This window comes from Tiliqua scincoides, chromosome 1, assembly GCF_035046505.1.
Source record: "Tiliqua scincoides isolate rTilSci1 chromosome 1, rTilSci1.hap2, whole genome shotgun sequence".
Taxonomy (NCBI): domain Eukaryota; kingdom Metazoa; phylum Chordata; class Lepidosauria; order Squamata; family Scincidae; genus Tiliqua; species Tiliqua scincoides.
The window spans coordinates 190035594-190057421 of NC_089821.1; the positions used below are offsets into that span (position 1 = coordinate 190035594).

General features: G+C 44.7%; 1 pseudogene; it reads left to right on the top strand.

Moving 5' to 3' along the window:
* The first annotated feature begins 12411 nt into the window (after positions 1–12411).
* LOC136637622 (5S ribosomal RNA) lies at positions 12412–12525 on the top strand (annotated as a pseudogene).
* Positions 12526–21828: the final 9303 nt, after the last annotated feature.

The following is a 21828-nucleotide window of genomic DNA, read 5'->3' on the forward strand; positions in this document are numbered from 1 at the left end:
CAGTGGCAGGTGTAGTCAGCTCTGGTGACAGACCTGGAGTGCTGCCACTTCATGCGGCAGTGCTCCTAAAATGGCCACTGACTGTATGCGCCACACTCTGTTGGCAGCCATTTTGCAACAGCAGAAGTCTCCTCTGTTGTTGCAAAGCCCTTCATAGCCCAATCCTGCATACTATTGAGCTGTGAGGGCCCAAACCTATCCAATTTTCCAGTGCTGGTGTAGCTGTACCAATGGGGCATGCAGTGCATACTGTGGTGTGGAGGCAGTCACAGAGGCCTCCTCAAGGTATGGGAACATTTGTTCCCTCACCTCAGGGATGCATTGCAGTTGCACCGGTGCTGGAAATTTGGATAGGCTTGGGCCCTTAGTCCTTTACTGAGTCTTACATTACATTTACAAAAAGCCCAATCCTGTCCAGTTTTCCAGGGCTGGTGCAGCTGTGCCAATGGGATGTGCACTGCATCCTATGGTGGGGAGGCAGTCACAGAGACCAAGGTATGGGAACATGCACTCCCTTACCACAGAGCTGCATTGTGGCTACACTGGAGCTGGAAAGTTGGATGGGAATGGACTTTTACATTTACAATAATAACAATCTACACATTCTAGGGCTGTAATATATTTACATTTATATTCAATAGAAAACTGGTGATCTCCTATGGTGTGACTTCCTGAGTAAGCAGTTTGTGGACAGCAATATAACTTCTCATTTTCATGATTCACTGTAGCAGGAAACTTTGCTTTTTCATCAAATCCCATTTCTGTATCTTCTTTTTTTAAAGTAAGCCATTCCATTTAGTATCTTGTTTACTGACAACTCGATACAGTGAACTCAAATTCATGATCAGTTGTCATGGAAGAACAACACTTCTCCCTTACTAATGGGATTATGTCTTCTGGGAAAAAGCAACTGGGCTGGCTGGGAGCTGTTCTTGCTATTTCAGGAGTTCCTGTGATGTTTTAGGATCTTTATGTCTGAGTTTGAGGTCAGTTGTCATTGGAGACTTTTTCCACGGATGGGACTTTAGGGGAAATGTTGAGCTTGATGTTATACACCAGTGATAACAGGACTAATCTGCTTTTCACAAAAAAATCCCAAAAGACAGAATTGATCCTATCCACAAATTGAAAAAAAATGAGTTCAGATTGCAGTTTTATAAATCCACACACGTCTATTCATTTGCTGCAAGCTGAAAGACCAGTTCCATAATGAAACTTTCCCTATTTGCATCTTTGTAATTATTTCAGAAACAGTAAGCTCATTTGTTCTTAATAAGGTTGCTGAAAAATACCAGAAATTATATAATGACTGCAGAAACCACGTTTTAAATAAATGAAGAGAAAAATGATTTTTTAAAATTGTAACTCTCCAATTTATATGTAATTACCAGCTATAAAAGAACCTTCCTGGTATGCATAATGGCCAGCTTTTGTCCTTGCATGAAAAGTCTAGGTGTTTTCATTCAATGCTTTGTTCTCATCAGCTTAGTCCTAGCGGGTTGGGAAAGACAGAGGCAGCTGTTTCTATGACATGTCTAGCAGCCCTTCTTCAACCTACCAAACATATTTGCATGGAAACCAGCTGGGCACATTCCAAGTCTGTTAAACCCAGTTCAAGCAAAGAAGCATTTGGGTCAAGCCAATGGAAAACTGTCACTATAAAGCAAAAATGATATTTGATGTCTACAAAATCCCTTTCTGATGACCTCTGATGATTATGATTTAACATTCAGTATGGGAGACCCACACACAAGCATCAATGTTGCATCTCCCCACTCATTTTAGCTTGGTTTGAGATTTTCTGCTACATGTACTCTCCCTCTTAGTTATACTATGCATTTCTGGCTGAAATATTGTTAACTGTTAACAGTATTTATATACCGCTTTTCAGCAAAAAGTTCACAAAACAGTTTACAGAGAAAAATCAAATAACTAATGGCTCCCAAAAGGGCTCCCAATCTAAAAAGATGCAAAAACGCCAGCAGACAACCACTAGAAAAGACACTGTTGGGGTGAGGAGGACCAGTTACTCTCCCCCTGCTAAATAAATGAGGAGCAATCACTTGAAAAAGTGCCTCTTATCCAGTTAGCAGGGCTATGTATTCAGCACAATACAATTCTGGTTTATATGTTTCATTTTCATATATAGCCTCATTCATCAAATTACCATAAAACACTAAATGCTTTCTCAGCAAAATATAGTTTTTTAAATACTTTATTATGGATTCTCTAACATTGAAACTGTTCTGATATAGTTTCGATAGTTATTATAGGCCAATTTATTTATGGTGAAGTAAGGAATCCACCCAAGAATGTGGAGGGGCTAATAGTAGCTGTGATACTGGCTCTGACTCTGGAAGTACTGCTTTGACTCTGGAGGTACTGTTTCTGCCCCCCCTTCTGCTACCCCCAGACTGGACCCACCCATCTCTAAGCTATGTGAGTCCTTTGCGATTTCCTCAGTTTCTTCATCAGTACCAGCAACCATATTTGGGTTCAGACATGGGCTCAGATGCTAAAGGGAGTCATATCATTTAAGGAGGGATTGTAGTCTCTTTTTCCAAACATTCAGACTGGCACTTACCGTTCAATCCTCCCTATTAACCCATTTCTGCTCAGTCCATTTGTGACACTCAGTGCTGGCAGAGGGCCGGTGCTGAGAGTTCAGGATCAGGCCCATAGTCCCTTGTTATCTTTCATAGCAATTTCAGTTTTCAGAGTGGGCATAACAAAATAACATTATGGATTACGTTTGTACTAAACAATGTACTCTTATGAGCAGCATTGGGAACTCAAGTCAGTGATTCAGACGTGAGTCACGAAAATGCGTGATTTGGGGTGACTCTGGGAGTCGCACGCATGGAATACTCTGAAAAAGACTCTAGTCAGGGCTCCCCTGACTTGGCACTCATCCCCATGTGTACTGACCCTGGTTTGCCTGTGTCTCAGGGTGCTTGCTTACTGTTTCCGCAGCATGGAAAACTTCATGGGGCAAGCATTCTGATCAGCGAGCAGCAGGGAGTTCCAGCTGGGAGACCAGGAAGGGTTAATGTGAGTGGGAGGTGGGACTGAGCTCTCTCCCTCCCCCCATAGGAATGAACAGATGATCATTGGACAAAGGATGGGCATTCTCATATTTCCATTGGCTGAGGGAGGACAGGAGAAAGAGCCAGCATGGGCTGGTGGGGGGAGGGAGCCTCATTGAATGACTGGCTGAAGTACTATTTTTGAGTAGAGCTGCAAGGATCAAGTCATCCTGGTAAACCTCACAGCTGCTGCTTGTGACCCTCCTCCCTCTTGCCACTTCCATCCCCACTCTCTTGCCATCCCTCCCACCCCTCCCACCCTGTGTACAGATGGGTGGGGACAGAGGGGGGTGGTTAAAGAGGACTTTGACTCATACACAGTCTGGCGAAAGCCCCATTTTTTCCATGGCAGGTTTTTTAAAGGAGGGGTGACTTGAGTCCATTAGAGTCACTAAAGGTCCCTGTTAGGACACCTTTTCGAGTTGAGTCACAGGGAGTGGTGACTCAGTGACTCAACTTGAATCAAGCCATGCTGGGTTTTCCCATCCCTGCTTATTAGTTTTTTTCTTCTTCCCTTTTTTTAGAATACTTATTGAAGGCTGGAGTAACTGAAATTTGTTCAGAAAAACAATGTTGCCGTAATGATTTTTAAATAACCTCTCTCTTTTTTCATAATATGTTTTATGCTCATTAAAAACAAAGTTCTCAAATAAAGCGGATAAAAATAGGAGCAGCGCAATCCTAACTTGTGCTGGAACAGGCAAGCCAGTGAGCCTGTGCTGTACCCAGCGCCAGTTTTAGACTGGCTGTGGCTAGGCCCGAGGCAAGGGGAAATATTTTCCCTTATCCTGTGTAGCGCTGCAGTGGCCTCAATGGGTCTGCTTGGTTCTGCACCGCCTGAATAGGTGGCGCAAATCTGAACAGCCCAGAGCTGCCTCGGGTTGCCTGGGTACAGGGCTAGGATCTGGCATAAGTGCTGGATCCTGGCTCCGCCCCCCGCTTCCCTGCTGCCAACCCATTGCCCACCCTCCTTGCCCCCTGAAATGCCTCTTCCCTGCCTCCTCCTCACCCTCCATGTGCCAGCCTGGAAAGGCTGGTGCAACCAAGCCTGAGGCCTGTGTCGGCACCAGGAGGCCAGTGCACATCCTAGTGCTGGCCTCCCCGACTCACTTGCACTGGCCCAAGGACATGCATGGGATGCACCTTGTTTGATACCACTAAGTGCTTGACAGTGCTTAATGTGAGGCCACTGTGCCTTGGTAGATCAAGCCCTGGCCTGGAACGGCCAGAATTTATCCAGGTTTCTATTAAATTTTTTTTGGCCCCAAAAGGCTTTGCAAAGCAGCACTGAGAAAGTAAGCATTAAAAGACAATAAAAACCAATAAATAACTATTGATTAACATTTCAAAAACATCATTGTTTAGCATTTTGTGTCCTATTGTTTGATGTTAGTACAGCACAGAAACAGGAACAAAATCAGCAACAGTCAATCAGGGGGGCAACTTAGCTAACGCTGAAAGCATGGCAAAAGAAAAAAACAACAACAAAAAGCATGTGGTTTCCACAGGGCATCAAAAGACCCACATGGTGTTGGAAGAGGCAATCAACGTACTATAGATCAACGTACTATATAGTCACCAAGACTGTGAATGCTCTCCTCCAATAGTAGATGGAGCTGTAACCTATTTTGTTTGTTGTTTAATATTTCTCCATTTTCTGATCTGAGTACTGTAATTTCCTTTTTAACTTTCTGTTCCTGTTTTTCCAATGGGAGGTCCAAAGTGTAACATTGGCTGCAATCCTAACTCCACTTTCCTGGGAGTAAGTCCCATTGAACACAATAGGACTTACTTCTGAGTAGACCTGCTTAGAATTGTGTCCATTGTTTGCAGTGAAGTTCCTACAGAAATGCAACTTTGCTTTAAGTGGGAGTATTGGTTCCTCAACTCTGTTAACCTAGGGAAGAGACCAGATGACCCTTCTGGGAGAGAGAATCCCAAAATCAGGGCACTGCAACTGGGCAGATCCTGTTCTGCATTCCCACCAACTGTGCATCTAAAAATGGGGGGACAGTCCTGTCCCTTACTATGGCAACTGCCCCCACAGCAAAGCAAAAAGCCTGTCTTGTTTTGGATCATCTGGAAATAAGGATGCACAGAATGTGTTTTTCTTCTATTGAGTTGCTGGTTCACAATACTCCTCTCATTTGTTCCATGACTGTGACTTATTTTGTATGTTTTGCCTTGACCCTGATTGATGTAACCAGGTTCAGGATTCACTGATGATGATGATTACCTACCCTAACTTCCTCAAGAGATCGACTTGCTCCATTCATAGGCACAAGTTAGAATGACATTAACTTATGGATGGGCCAGTGGGCGGACCGGGCCTGGGCGGGGTGGTGGTGGTGGTGGTGGGCACTTAGGCCGGATCCTACCCCCCACCCCCGAGCAGCCTGGTGTTTCACTGGGCTGCTCGAATGCATGCCAGCGATTTAGCTGGCACAGATCTGCATAGCCAGATTGAGGTGGCTGCTGCCAACTCAGTTAAGGGGAAATAAATCCCCTTACTCCAAGTTGTGCTGGATCCACCTTCTACCCTGCACTGGATACAGTGCAGGCCAGTTGTCCTTCCTATTCCAGTGCAGGATAGGATTGGGCTATAACAGACTGAGCTGTGAGTCAGCAATTCCCCAGTTTGAAACTCACTTTCACCATGAACTGACTAGGGCTGCAATCCTAACCACACTTTCCTGAGAGTAAGCCCCATTGAACAAAATAGGACTTACTTCTGAGTAGACCAGGTTAGGTTTGTGCCCTAGGTGGCTTTAGCTGAGCCATTTCCTCACAGCCTCAGCAGTTCAGCTCCAATATGAGGATAATAATACTGTTTTTACCTTACAGGATTGTTGTAAGACCACATCAAGATAATACATGGGAAATGGTTTGCACACTCAAAAAGCACTACACAAACATTAAGTATTATGATAGTGCATGACCAAGCCTTAAGGAGAGAGCTACTTTGCAGAACAGGACAGTGTCTGTGGCAAGATTATGCATCTGGAAAGGTTGAAATCATTTCCATTTATCCAACAGAAATGGCTCACTCTTGACTTTGAATGCAAGAGAAGGGTGAAGATAATATGTTGCATTTCAAGATAAAGCATACAGGTAAAAGACTGACTACCTGGTTTGTCATAAGTGGTTTTCCATTTAACGTGCTGGCATTGTTCCAAGGACACCTTTTCAAAGATGAAGCAAGGGCTGATGAAGTTTTGAAGAACTTGGGCGGTATGTATTCAGCAACATATTTAATTAACAAGCCTGAACACAGTGAGGCACTTGAAATCACATTAAAACAATAGTTGCATATTAAGTCAGCTTGTGAACGCAGTTGTGGAGTGAAATGCTTGAAAATACCAAATTGCGGTGCAATTAAAAAAATATGTTTTGATTTTCATTCAAGGTTTTCTTGTCCTTTATGTGAATCGTAGTCTTTACAAGAACTTTCCAGTGACATGAAAGAAAATAATTTATTTATGAAGTATAACAAAACTTACAATGCATCCTTAATGAAAGAGCAAAAAAACTTTTGGAGTATAGTCTTAAATAAAACACTTGCCTTTTTTTTTTACAGGGTAAAACTCTAGGGCTACAATTATCCTAGCAGATGTGATTAGGATTCTGTCCTGTCACTTCAGGTAAGGACAACCAGAGCAAAGATGTAAAACAATATTCATGATGTGATCGCTCTGAAAACACCAATAAAATTCTACCACAAAATTATGTAGTGCAAGTTAGAAGTGCCTGATGAGGAACTTGCTTTCACCTGCTGCATTGAAGGAAACTGCCAGGGAAACCAAATGCCTTTGGTGTTCATCTCGAATCTGGGTTCAAATTCTGGTTCAGAACTTGCTTGGTGATTGTAGGCATGCTTCTTTCCCTCAGCATAATTTCCTTAATCTGTAAAAAAGAATAGAAAATGTAATGGAACAACTGAGCTTAGCATTGCAGTTGTTGGACAGATTGTTGAACACTACTGTGGTAAGTGAAAGAATTTTGTCCCTGCAGCTCCAGTCATCAGCAGGACCTGTCACTCTCATCAGTGCTTATGCACCGACTCTGTCGTCTCCAGCAGAAGCCAAAGACAAATTTTATGATGACCTGGCCACCACTATCAAGAAGATCCCCGTAAAAGAGCCATTGTTCATCCTCTGCGACTTCAATGCTAGAGTTGGTCCTGATAACAGTTCGTGGCCCACTTGCTTAGGTCAGTTCGGCATTAGGAAGATGAACGAAAATGCCCAACGCCTGCTAGAGTTTTGCTGTCATCACGGTCTCTGTGTCAGCAACACGTTCTTCAACACGAAGCCCCAACATAGAGTCTCTTGGAGACACCCAAGATCAAAGCACTGGCACCAGCTCGACCTGATTCTCACCAGACGCTCCAGCCTTCCCAGCATCAAGATCACACGCAGCTATCAGGGTGCTGCCTGCGACACCGACCACTCCCTGGTGTGCAGCAGAGTGAAACTGCAAACAAAGCGACTGTACCACACAAAAAAGGAAGGAAGACCTCGCATTGATACGAGCAAGACCCGGGATCAGAGAAAAGTGGAGGAATTTGCACGAGTGCTTGAGGAATCTCTTCCAGGCCCGGTCGATGCAAACGCAACCAACAGATGGGAACATTTCAAGAATGCCGTTTACAACACCGCCTTGTCCATATTTGGCAAGAAGACCAACAAGACGGCAGACTGGTTTGAAGCCCACTCTGAGGAGTTGACACCAGTCACTGAGGAAAAGAGGAGAGCTCAAGCAGCATACAAGGCCTGTCCCAGTGAGCGCAACCTGCAGGTCCTCCGAGCTGCTCGCAGCAAAGTCCAGCAGACTGCCAGGAGATGTGCTAATGACTACTGGCTCCAGCTCTGTTCCCAGATACAGATAGCAGCTGACACGGGCAACATCAAGGGGTTGTATGATGGTATCAAGCAGGCCCTAGGTCCAACACAGAAGAAAATTGCCCCTCTGAAGTCTGCCGCAGGCGAGGTCATCCAGGATTGGGCGCAGCAGATGGAACGCTGGGTGCAGCACTACTCTGAGCTATATTCCAGAGAAAATGTAGTCACCGAAGAAGCGCTGAACAACATTGAGTGCCTGCCTGTGCTGGAGGAGCTTCAGTGAACCAACCCTAGAAGAACTTCACGTGGCCCTGGACTCCCTTGCCTTTGGCAAGGCACCTGGAAAAGACAGCATCCCTGCTGAAGTCCTAAAGTGCTGCAAAGAGATCATCGTCACTGAGCTGCATGAAATCCTTTGTCTCTGCTGGAGAGAAGTTGGAGTACCTCAAGACATGAGGGATGCAAACATCATCACGCTGTACAAGAACAAAGGCGACAGGGGTGACTGCAACAACTACCGTGGCATCTCTCTCCTTAGCATTGTAGGAAAGTTGTTTGCCCGAGTTGCACTAAAGAGGCTCCAGGTACTTGCAGAGAGCGTTTATCCAGAATCACAGTGCGGATTCCGAGCCAACAGGCCCACCACTGATATGGTATTCTCCCTTAGACAACTGCAGGAGAAATGCAGGGAACAACGACAGCCACTCTTTATAGCCTTCATAGATCTCACGAAGGCTTTCAACCTGGTCAGCAGGGACGGCCTCTTCAAGATTCTCCCCAAGATTGGATGTCCACCCAGGCTCCTCAGCATCATCAGATCCTTCCACAAAGACATGAAGGGCACTGTTGTCTTTGATGGCTCCACATCAGACCCCTTTGACATCCGAAGCGGCGTGAAGCAGGGCTGTGTTCTTGCACCAACCTTGTTTGGGATCTTCTTCGTTGTCCTGCTGAAGCATGCCTTTGGAACTACAACAGAAGGCATCTATCTCCAGACCAGATCAGATGGAAAGCTCTTCAACCTCTCCAGACTGAGAGCAAAGTCCAAAGTCCAGCTGAAATGTCTGCGTGACTTCCTCTTTGCTGACGATGCAGCTATCACTACCCACTCTGCCAAAGATCTCCAGCAGCTCATGGATCGTTTTAGCAAGGCCTGCCAAGATTTTGGACTGACAATCAGCCTGAAGAAAACACAGGTCATGGTTCAGGATGTGGACTCACCTCCCTGCATTACAATCTCTGCACATGAACTGGAGGTTGTCCATGACTTTGTGTACCTTGGCTCAACGATCTCCGACACTCTTTCTCTTGATACCGAGCTAAACAAACGCATCGGTAAAGCAGCTACCACGTTTTCCAGACTCACAAAGAGAGTCTGGTCCAACAAGAAGCTGACGGAACATACCAAGATCCAGGTCTACAGAGCTTGCGTCCTGAGTACACTTCTGTACTGCAGCGAGTCATGGACTCTTCACTCACAACAGGAGAGGAAACTGAATGCTTTCCACATGCGCTGCCTCCGACGTATTCTCGGCATCACCTGGCAGGACAAAGTTCCAAACAACACAGTCCTGGAACGTGCTGGAATCCCTAGCATGTATGCACTACTGAAACAGAGACGCCTGTGTTGGCTCGGTCATGTTGTGAGAATGGATGATGGCCGGATCCCAAAGGATCTCTTCTATGGAGAACTCGTGCAAGGAAAGCGCCCTACAGGTAGACCACAGCTGCAATACGAGGACATCTGCAAGAGGGATCTGAAGGCCTTAGGAGTGGACCTCAACAAGTGGGAAACCCTGGCCTCTGAGCGGCCCGCTTGGAGGCAGGCTGTGCAACATGGCCTTTCCCAGTTTGAAGAGACACTTGGCCAACAGTCTGAGGCTAAGAGGCAAAGAAGGAAGGCCCATAGCCAGGGAGACAGACCAGGGACAGACTGCACTTGCTCCCAGTGTGGAAGGGATTGTCACTCCCGAATTGGCCTTTTCAGCCACACTAGACGCTGTTCCAGAACCACCTTTCAGAGCGCGATACCATAGTCTTTCGAGACTGAAGGTTGCCAACTACTGTTGAACAGATATTATTAAAAGATATATTTTCCTTTCCTTTAATAATGACAGATATTATTAAAAGACATAGGGCACAATCCTAACCTAAGAACATAAGAACATAAGAACAGCCCCACTGGATCAGGCCATAGGCCCATCTAGTCCAGCTTCCTGTATCTCACAGCGGCCCACCAAATGCCCCAGGGAGCACACCAGATAACAAGAGACCTTATTCTGGTGCCCTCCCTTGCATCTGGCATTCTGACATAACCCATTTCTAAAATCAGGAGGTTGCGCATACACATCATGGCTTGTATCCCGTAATGGATTTTTCCTCCAGAAACTCGTCCAATCCCCTTTTAAAGGTGTCCAGGCTATACGCCAGCACCACATCCTGTGGCAAGGAGTTCCACAGACTGACCACACGCTGAGTAAAGAAATATTTTCTTTTGTCTGTCCTAACCCGCCCAACACTCAATTTTAGTGGATGTCCCCTGGTTCTGGTGTTATGTGAGAGTGTAAAGAGCATCACCCTATCCACTTTATCCTTCCCATGCATAATTTTGTACATCTCAATCATGTCCCCCCTCAGGCGTCTCTTTTCTAGGCTGAAGAGGCCCAAACGCCGTAGCCTTCCCTCATAAGGAAGGTGCCCCAGCCCCGTAATCATCTTAGTCGCTCTCTTTTGCACCTTTTCCATTTCCACTATGTCTTTTTTGAGATGCAGTGACCAGAACTGGACACAATACTCCACTTACCATAGATTTGTAACCTATTATGTCAGTGCTTTCTAGCACTGGCATAGCAATGCCAATAGGGCATGTACTGCATCTTGCAGTTGGGTAACACTCATGGAGGCCTCCTCAGAGTAAGGGAATGTTTGTTTCTTTACCTCAGTACTGCATTGCCCTTATGTCAGAGCTGGAAAGCCGGAAAGCACTGACATAAGGGGTTAGGATTGCACCCATAGGCCCAAATCCTAACCAACTTTCCAGCACTGACATACCTATGCCAATGGGGCATGTGCTGCATCCTGGAGTTGGGTGTCAGTCATGGAGGCCTCCTCAAGGGAATGTTTGTTCCCTTACTTCAGAGCTTCATTGCCCTAATGTCAGTGCTGGAAAGTGGGATAGGATTTCACCCATAGTTTCTTCTTCTTATAAGGGAAAATAAAAGTTCTGTAACTCTATGATGTCTTCCACCGTTGTCAACAGGAATAGCAATTCCTAATATTTGCACATATTTACAGCACCATCCAGAGGTGCTCATTGTGCCAGCCCAGGAGGGTTGCAAACATGCCATAAGACATATTTGCACCTCCTCAGGAGGAAGCCGGGCCAGTGCTCAGATGAGGCTGATGCAAGTCTCTGTACTGGCTGATGCAAGCCTCTGTACCGGCTTCCTCGCTGTGGCTTGCGTCGGGCTGATGCAAGCTTCTGGGGTGGGCAGGAAGTAGGCGGGGAGGGAGGCGTTCCTGGTCAGGGGAAGAACAGGTGGTGGGAGCGGTCTTGGGGGTGGGTGGCAGGGAGCGGTAGGCAGGGCTGGGATCCAACTCTTATGCTGGATCCCATCCCCTGTTCCCAGGGAGCTTGGAGCAGCTTCAAGTCGCTCCGCTCTCCTTAGGAGGTGGTGCAAGTCTGAGGAGACCCATAGGGGAAAAGGCGCCTTACCTGAAAGTAAGGGAAAAGTTTCCCCTTGCCTCTGGCTGAGCTGCCTTGGGCCCCTATCCTGCACTGGATACAGCGCAAACCTCTTGGCTTGCCTGTTCCAGCGCAGGATAGAATTGCGCCTTTAGTTAGATACTGTGTACTTTGGAATCAAAAAAGAAATAGGGGAACCATGGGTCATGTTAGAACAGGGGTCTCCAAACTATGGCCTGGGGACTAAATCTGGCCCACCATAAGATTTTATCTGGCCCACAGAACTTAAAATATAATTTTTCCCAACCATGCAGTTGGATAATATATGCAGTTCTGTCTGCCGCACTCCTTTCTATGTGGCGGCATGGAGTGGTATCAGACTGGCTAACACTTATTTTGTCACACTTCTTTTCGGTGCTGCTTAGAAGAAAGATCCAAGTAACATTTATTCATTTATTTAAATTTCATTCATTCATTTTTAAAACAAGATAATGTGTAATGCCCGCAAAAATGTGTAAAATAATGTGGCGCTTGTACTGAAAAGTTTGGAGCACATTAGAACACTGAGCCGTTTTGCAATGGCTATTATGCCTTTTTCAAGCAGTGCACAGAAATGACCAAGACATTTTGGGGCCTATCAGAAAATCATGTGATACATTATGTCTATTCTTTTGCTGTGTAAACCATGTCGAGGACTTTTCCTGAACTTTTTGCTGAAATTGCCAAATTGCTGAATATTTTATGAATATTCTAAATAATAATTAAAAATAATAGAGAATTTGTTGTTCCTCCATAGTTTCCCAACTGTTACCCTGCACATGCCCAATCTCATCTGATCTTGGAAGCTAAGCAGGGTCAGGCCTGGTTAGTACTTGGATGGGAGACCGCCTGGGAATACAAGGTGCTGTAGGCTTATACCATAGTCTTTCAAGACTGAAGGTGGCCAACCATAGTTTCCCAAAACCTCCTGCCTGAATCTGACCACTTAACCCTACAGAGTATAGAACTAGTCCTAGCAGCCGGGTAACATGAAGATAAGATCAAGCCTGGTTACATTTCTGAATATTGGTAAAGAAGGGCAAATGATATCTTAAATGGAAATCAGCAATAGGGTGGAAGAACAATGACCGCAGGGATGTGGGGTGTCGTTGTCCCCCTGATTAGAGATGTACTCAGAATTGAAATTGTTAAATTGTTACATAGTCATACATAAAAGTGTGTATATTCTTAAAATTTGTTGCATTATTTGAATTAAACAGTAAAAAGTTGAATAAGCTTACCTCTGTTTATTCTAAGCAGATAGGTGTTCTATCTATTGCACTAATATCCCAGAGGGAAATAGAAACAGTAAAAGTTAAGAACCATTTTAATGATGCTGGATTTCTGCACTCATTTGTCAGAAGAAGGATACATACTTATTAATTTATAAATAAACATGTTACATTAATCCCTTTTTCCATCTCAGGTTATGATGGTCTTAAGTTGTCATCTAGTCAAATGTTTCGTTGCGGCTAGCCCCCTATCATTGTTCTGGAGGTCAATAACCCAATGTGGTATGGAAACGTTGATTTGTTAATTACTTTAATCACCTCTTCTAATAAAGGCAGGATGCGACTGCCAGAGAGAGCTTGTTATCAATCCGTGAGTACTGGTAGCCAGCAATTATCAGTAATGATGCTTTTGTGTTGTGGCATTCTCAAGATGCATCCTGAGCTTCTCCTCATGTCCAGAGCAAATGGACTGCCATGGTGAATTCTCCTCTCTGACCTTCCTTTTCCCTCTCTCCAAAGAGAGAAATTAGAGCTTGTTAGGTGGAAGCTCATTTGAAGCTTCAATTTTCTTGAGTGTTCTTCTCTTATAAGAAGTACCAGGTGTGTTGCAATGACTGCAGCAGCTACTATTGGATTCAGTTTCATGTTCAGACTTACTGGGCTCATGACTCAAGTCTTTAATTTTCTTTTTACTTAGGAGGCAGTGGTTGAAATAATGAGAACACAGTTTTTCCTCTGTACCCTTGGACACAAGAAATTGCAAAATCACATCAGGTTGGAAATGGACTGCTTGCAAATGTCACAAAACAGGTTAGAATAAACACTTACACAGTACAGGCACTGTACATGGTTCTCTTTTCCCACTCCCTTTAATTTCATAACAATCCCATGAGATAGATTAGGTTGTCACAGACCAAAGGCTCTGAAGTCTGTGGTACTCAAGAGTTGCTATGAAATGACCAAGTTAATGAATCATGATAGACTCAGATAAAGTTCAGCTTTCCTCATAAACTTGTTGGGGGCAGTTTGAGGCTAAAGTTGTAGTCTGCTATTTGAGTGGAGGCATGATTGGGGAAGGCCCAGTTGGCAGTTGCTCACCACAGCCCCTCCTTCAGACCCCAAAACAGACAGGGAAAAGACCATAGAGAAGAGTCTTGCGTCATGTCTGAAGGTTGAGTCTCAGGTTGAGGGAAGATGGAGAAAGTTGTGCTCAAGGGACCATTAGTAGACCACTTACTGGAAGTCATCTGGAAAATTTCAATAAACAAGTTGACCTTACCACCAGAGGTGGAGGTTAGGCCGGGAGGAGAAGACTGAATATAACCAATGAGCATGTGACATGCACACCAGAAGATTCACACAACCACCTGTCGGAGTGGAAAGGAATTTTAAAAATCAAGTTCCATAGGATGAGAATGGAGGGGACTCACAAATTGTCCTCCCTGGGGTTATTGCGGTAGCTGCCAATGTATTCCATCAGCAGGCCAGAACATATGCATGAGATGAGTGAAAGGTGTGTGTGTGTGTGTGTGTGTGTGTGTGTGTGTGTGTGTGTTTCCGTCCAAGATCAAAGAGCCCACTCTTGCAGAGAAATTGGGAGCCACCGATGCTGTGCAGCCCCTTTGGTTCCTTTCCTTGAGGGCAGATGCAAATGGGTTGGAGTCCATGTTGCCCTCTAACTAGGTGAGAGAGAATGGCTGATCTAAGATCACTCAGTGAGTTTCATCACTAAATTGAAATTTGAATCCAGCTCTCTCAAATTCTACCTCCTAGTAGCTGCTACACCAGACTGGTTTTCAAAGCTAACAGTTTTCTTTCACTGGTGATCTTGCATGGTGCTTGCAAGATCCTACAGAAGTCCTACAGAAGTCAACACAAAACATGGCCCATTGAACTTAATACAACTCACTAGCTGAGTATGGCAGTCAAACAGGGGCTTGAAAATCTTTTTGTTCTGCTCCTTACTTGAAACTTCAAGAACAGTGTGGATGCCGAACACATAATACCAGCCAAAGTATGTGATTGGGAGCTATGTTTGGCATGGTGGACCACAACTTGCACAGCACTAATCTTAGGGCCATATCAGGATAGTGAAACAGCTTGTTGTGGGTCTGGTTCCAAAATAAAGCTGAATGCAAAGCATAGCAAGAAACATTATTCTTGTAATGTCTGGAGCTAACTGTGAGCTTAAGTGCTCCAGTGGCAAGGTTGGTATCTCATATTTCACATCCTGATATGAAAATTGCTTGGGCCTAAAGAGGTTATGTCCTCTTCTCAACATTTCCTATCCTTCCATTGTCCTTGGACATAGCATGGTTGGGATGATATGCCTCCTGAGCCACAGGTGGTTCTGTGGATAAACGCTTAGAGCCAGTGGATGCAAGCAGGGCTAGCTTCCCGGGTGCAGTATTCTCCTCCAGGACTTTTCTTGGGGCGTTCCTGGTAGGGAGCTTACCTTGGAAAATTCTTCCTAGAGTTGATGTCATCAGACACCCTTTCTGATGGGGAGAGTGACTTCTCAACCATGATATGCAGCAAAATGTCTTGTGTTGGTCCTGTTTCTGCAAAATTAACACTGCACAAGAATCTACTCATGGTGTTGTGGGGACTGAAAAGAAAGCCTCTGAAGTATCCTTCTTTTTCTGCTTTCTCACCAGCGTTCAGACTACTGGTTGGTCAGTAAAGTTGGATATGCTCCTATGGTTCTTCTGATGCTACTGCAGAATGAATCTGTCTAAAGGGGGAACTGTGTGGCACAGGACAACCCAACACTAACACCTCTTCTGACAGTGCAGCAAGTGACACTGCAATTGTACCAGAAATGGCACCTCTTTACTGTGCAAATAAGCAGGTTGATTGCACATTCAATGTGTTAATCACCAGAGGCATAGTGTGGAACATGTGCGATCATGTAGATTAGTGGAATATTCAGTGTTTAGCAGACTCAGCCCAACTTAATAGCCTTGCTTTAATGATTCATCCTCTTTTTGTCCAATAAGGGGGCCCTGGAAACAGTGAGTGGCCAGGTCTGCACACCAGTGGTCTCCTAGTGTGCACTGGAGCAGGTAAGTCAGTGTAGAGGTGGGTGACCAGGATGGATGGAATCGGGGCGGGAGATGAGGAATGGGGAGAAAGGAGTGGAAAATGGATCAAAGCTGGGAAGGGAAGATCTAAGAGGGCTTACCCCAGGGTAAAGGGATAATGTCCTATGTAATGCAGCATGTGCCTCAACATGGCTGCATTGGCATGCGGGGAGTGGGGGCTGTGCATGAATGATGATGAAATTGTTACTTGGGCCACCTGCTATTTTGGCTAAATACATTGCTGTCATTGCAGTTACAATCAGTGTTCTTGCCAGAACCTGAATAGTTCCTTTGAGCCTTGCAAAGGGGATTTTCTGGAAGGAAGAGGGGCAAGGAAATTTGGGCAATAGTGAGACCCAACAGACCTGGTGAGTGTTCTGTGTAGATTGAATGTGCATCTGGCCTAGAACATACTCAGAATCCTCTGCAATACATAGGGATTCGCTATTAGCCCCTGAGTGCTGGTGCCAGGTTGCTGGGAGTCCTGGGGTAAAGTCCTGCACTGTGACTCCCATGGTGCTTCCCATCCACCCTTTGATGATAAATTGGATGCAACCACTGTTGCCAGTATCAGGGCTGGCTTGGCCAGGTGTGTCCCCTGTTGGACACGGGCTCTCAGCCCACATCACAGATCCGTGGTGAAATCCCTATAGCCTCAGAGGTTCCTCAGCAAATGCTAATTTGAAAAGTGTTCTCTGAAGTCAGGAAAAAAGCACTGCTGTAATTGTATCAGTAAGTAAAAAAAAGAATATATCCCTGACAATTACAGGGGATTATAATCCCATGCATACATAACATTTGAATTAAAATTTAGAGTTTTTCTCTCTATCTCCTAAAGATCAATGTGGAACACAAAGCATGATGTGTGAAAATGAACGTGTGAGCCTCAGAAGTGAACAGAAAGTGCCTTTCCCCCAACAGAAAGTGCCTTTCCCCCAACCCCCAGCTAATACACTCTCGACTTATTTCAATTCAAACAATTTGCAACAAATGGTCCTGCAGTGAAGTAGATATTTCCTTCCTAAGTGGCTTTCCTTTTACACTTGGCTAATGTCTAGTTGTATATTCATAAGGAAGAAAAAAGATCTGAGGACCTGTGGCCCAGGCCTATTATGTGCTCTTCCATCTGTTTGTGATGAACCAGAAAGAGCTCCGTGTTAGGTCCTGCCTTATGGCGATCCCTGCTCTGCAGTTGCTATTTTCCCACACTTACTTAAGCTTCCCTGCACATGGACACACACAAAGCAGATGCCGGTGCCACAGCAGGCCTGAGAGGCTCCTAAGGAGTGTGACATATTCGTATATAGCCAGGTCCTTAAGACTGGCTGCTGGCAATACCAAACATGCAAACACAAAATGCTGCTCATGGTTGACATCAGACAACCTGAAACTGGTTTATTGATTGTTGAAAGGAAAATTCACATGTTAGACCATCAGTTGGGACCTGCAATGCTTTGACATAACCCGGTTGTTTGTGGATATTTTTTTTGCTTAAATTACATGTTTCATTAATTTAAATAAATTATAAAGTCATGTCGGTCCTTAAGATACAGCAAGAAGAATGGATTAAACATGTGCACATGTGCACAAACAAAATTAATAGTATTTTCTTTAGTAGAGACAGGAGGTAAAGAGAGTGACAGGTCCATGGCAACCTGGACAACTGTGTCCCAGTCAAATGTATATTGGACATTTGCATCTGTTCTTTTTGCATCCTGGACATTTGTGTCCCAGGGTATGTATATTTATATTAGATGTATTTTTTAATTTTTAAAACACAAAGTCAGGGTTTGGCTTAGGGTTAGCATAGGGCTGGGATAAGAGTCTTAGGGCGCAATCCTAACCCCTTATGTCAGTACTTTCCAGCACTGGCATAGTGGTGCCAATGGGACGTGTGCTGCATCCTGCAGTTGGGTGTCACTCACTGAGGCCTCCTCAAAGTAAGGAAATGTTTGTTCCCTTACCTCAGAGATGCATTGCCCTTATGTCAGTGCTGGAAAGCACTGACATAAGGGGTTAGAATTGCGCCCTTAGGATAAACAACATGGGTTTGTGGTCCAGTTGTAGTTTGTTTGTTGCTCAGTTACAGTGGGATGGAATTCTGAGACACAAAAAAACCCAGACGTGAATGTTCAGGGACCCCAATGACAGGGATGGATTTGACACATGGGTTAGTCTGGATGACAGCATCTGCTGAACCACCCACCAGAGATGAAAAGTAAGGCCAGGCCATCCTACTCCTCCTGACATTCCACTATAAAACATGCACATCCCTGACTTTTGATTGTGTGATTGATAGAGGAGCAGATGGTATCATCTGTATTGGTCTATTTAGATAGTGCCTTTTGCTTTCAGGTATTTTGCATACATTATCTCAGTAATGCTTTCTACCATTCTGAAGGCCACTATTTTCCCTAAAACAGGCAGCCCAATCTACTGTTAACTCCCTGCACAGTGATGCAGAAGCACCAACGTGATATTTGTTGTATCCTGTGGGGGAGTTTTAGCATGTTGAGACCTCCTCAGGGAAGGCCCTTGCTGGCCCGATGGGTCTTCTTGGAACAGCACCAGCGATATCACTGGAGTAAATCCATGTTGACCTAGAAAGGCAGATTAGACCTGGGAAGGGGACTAGGATTCAGCAGGAGCTGCTGCAGCTGAACTTGCTCCCTTCTTGGTCCCAATCTACCTTCCTACCTGCTTCTGTAGCATTTAGAGGCCTAAAAATATGTGAATACATGTCTAGTTCACATAGACACACACATAGAGAGACAGCGATATCTAGCAGCTATAATACAAACCAGGCAGCCTCAAACATAAGAAGGTTAAACAAAGAGAAAAAGTGAAGGACATCAATCAAATCATTCAGTTTATAGAATAGATCAGTGTTTCTCAAAGGACCCACTAGGTGGGCCGTGAGCCAATTTCAGGTGGGTCTCCATTCATTTCAATATTTTTAATATATTAGACTTGATGCTACCACGGTATTTGACTGCATTTGAGGAAATGTTACAGACCTGTACTTTTAATAATATAGACAAAGGGACTTACTCCTGGGTAAGTGTGGGTAGGATTTCAGCCTAGGATTGTTAAAAATTTTCCTGCTTGATGAGATGTCACTTCTGGTCATGACATCACTTCTGGTGGGTCCTGATAGATTCTCATTCTAAAAACTGGGTCCCGGTGCTGAATGTGTGAGAACCACTGGATCATTATGTCTATGGGAAGTGCCTGGGCTTAAAATTTGGGGACCATAATACAGTACTTACAGCCCAATCCTATCCTTACCCCCCTGCCAATGTAATTGCCCCCAAAATGTGTGCAGTGTATCCAGTGGGGGAGGGGAAAGGGGAATTATTTCCCCTTACCCCTCTGTAAGCTGCTTGCTCGCCAACAGGTCTCCTGGGACGTGCCAGTTAAAGAGCTGGTGCAAGTCCAAGGAAAAGAAAAGGGCAGAGAGCCTCCAAAAAGAGGGAATAGGATCCAGTGCCTCCCCACCCCCACTGCCGCCTTACTTTTTCCAGTAGGCACAGTGAGGTCCGGTGGTGGAGTTGTGGCACTGCTGCATCTTGCAGCAGCATGCACAAAATGGCCACCAACAGAGCGCTCTGTGCTCCATCAGCAGCCATTTTACAACAGCAGAAGTCACTTCCACTGTCACAATGGGCTCCGCACAATAGTTCAATCCTCAGTAGGATTGGATTGTCACTGACTGTACTGGATCATAGTAAGGACTACATCAAAATGTTACATGAGAGGCACACTGAAAAAGCTCTATATAAATGCTACTGCTAGTAATAATATTTTTATGAAGTCAAAAGTTAAGCATTTGTATAGCTACCTAGATCTATTTGTATATTTAATCTTGATGGATTCTCAAATTGTTGTGATTCAGATTTGCTAGTTGATTTATCTTGTCTCTGAGAAATATGCAATATTAAAATTGTTTATAGCCTTCTAAAAGTATAAACGTGAGGAGAACACCATCTCAAATATCTTTGTTTACAATTGTGAGGATGAGACATTATTCAATGTAAGGGTTTGACTCACAGTGCTCAGATTTTATTCTGAAGCTTTTTTACTGTGAAATGAACACTCCAAAATATTCATCCATTCACATGCAGTGTTATTAAGTAAAGTTCATCCATGTGAAAGAAGTGTTCATACTCTGAACACTGGAGATAATTATGTACTGGTCAGCCTTCATTGAGTTCTCTGACAAAAACTAACTTGGTGCAACAGGGTAATTAAATTATAGTTGATGTTCTTTTGCGTTGCTAGGATTTTAAATGACTTCATTATGTTCATTTCTTTCTTTTAAGAGGTTTTTAGGCATATTGTTTTACAAGCACAAGAAACAGATGTAGGGTTTCAGTTCTATTTTGAATAATCCATTTCTTTACGTGTGGCTGTTTGAAACAAAACCTGGAAGAATTGAGTGGTGATGGTTGGTAGTTCCAGTGCAGCCCCCTTCTATGCTTGGTTAGGCCTCTCTCATAGTTGCCAAGCTCGGTCCGCTGGCTGCCTCTACTACTACCACCACCATATATCCCACTGAAGAAAACATTAGAAAGAGGAAGGGGATTTGGTTTAATGCACAGGGTACCAGGTTTTGGGAGAATATTCTGAATAAGCCCCATTGAAATGAATAATGTTCTCTTCAGTGACCCCATTTGGAGCTGGGACCATTTGACAACTGGCTTTTGCCATTTTGGTGAGGCAGAAGGGAGGACATGACCCTTCTTCATCATTTTCTGTTCATTCTGATGGCGGTAATGACTATAGCTGCCTCTGATGCCATTTTTTCATTTAAGAATGGTTTCCTTGGTATTTGATAGCTGAAGTGGTCTTTCTTTTTCAATTTTCTGTCATTATAATGCCTGAACATTGGATTCACTGAAAAATCAAGGACATTGGTCCTATCAGTAATCCAGATCAAAAAATATTTTAATTATCCAGCTGGTTCCACATGGTTACTGGTGCATGCACTCCTGACGCATGCACATCAGGAAGGGGTTGGCCAGATTGGACACTGGCTGAAGGTCCATGTGCCTGAGAGTGCCTACCTGGCTAGGCTGACCCCAAACCCTACAGTGCTCATGGGAGTGCATCAGCAGGGAGTAGGCAGCAGGTGTAACCTAGAGGAGGAATGCAGGGCTTTGCCTTATGACAACCAGCAACCTGGAACTGGTCCTGGCCTCTTCCCTTGCTTTTGAGGTTTTTTTTAATTCATGTGGGGGGCTATTTGTTTGAATCCCACCTGTAATGGACAACCTGATCCAAATTAAGTCTCCCCCAGCAATGCAGTTGTCCAAATGGCATCTTGCAGGGGAGTTTCGTGTCCCAGAGGCCTATCTGAGGTAAGGGAACATTTGCTCCCTTGCCCTGGGGCAAGCCTCTGTTGCCCCAATGGGTCTACTCAGATCTGCACCAGCTACTTTGCTTGTGCAAATCTAAGTGGACCTGGGAAGGTGGTTTGAGACCAGGAAAGGGAGTAGGACATTGGTGCCATCACCACCACAGATACCTCCCCTTTCCCAGCCTCAACACACCTAACCCTAACCCTGTCCTAATCTCCAACCTGTTCCTCCCATCTCTACCCACATCATGAACCAATTTAATGGCACCATGGCTTCTCTGGATGCCTCTGATGTGTGGGTGTGGCCATTCACAGCTTTCAGTCATGATCTGGCTGTGTTGAATGGTGGGTCGTACTTTGCGATCACTGTAAACCATACTGTGCCACTAGAACATGTGTTTCAGTGGTGCAGAGGCCCAATTGTTCTGGACTCTAAAAAAACTAACCAGGAAGCAAGGGGATGAGCCAGGATGCCTGTGTATCAGTAACATGCACACCACCAA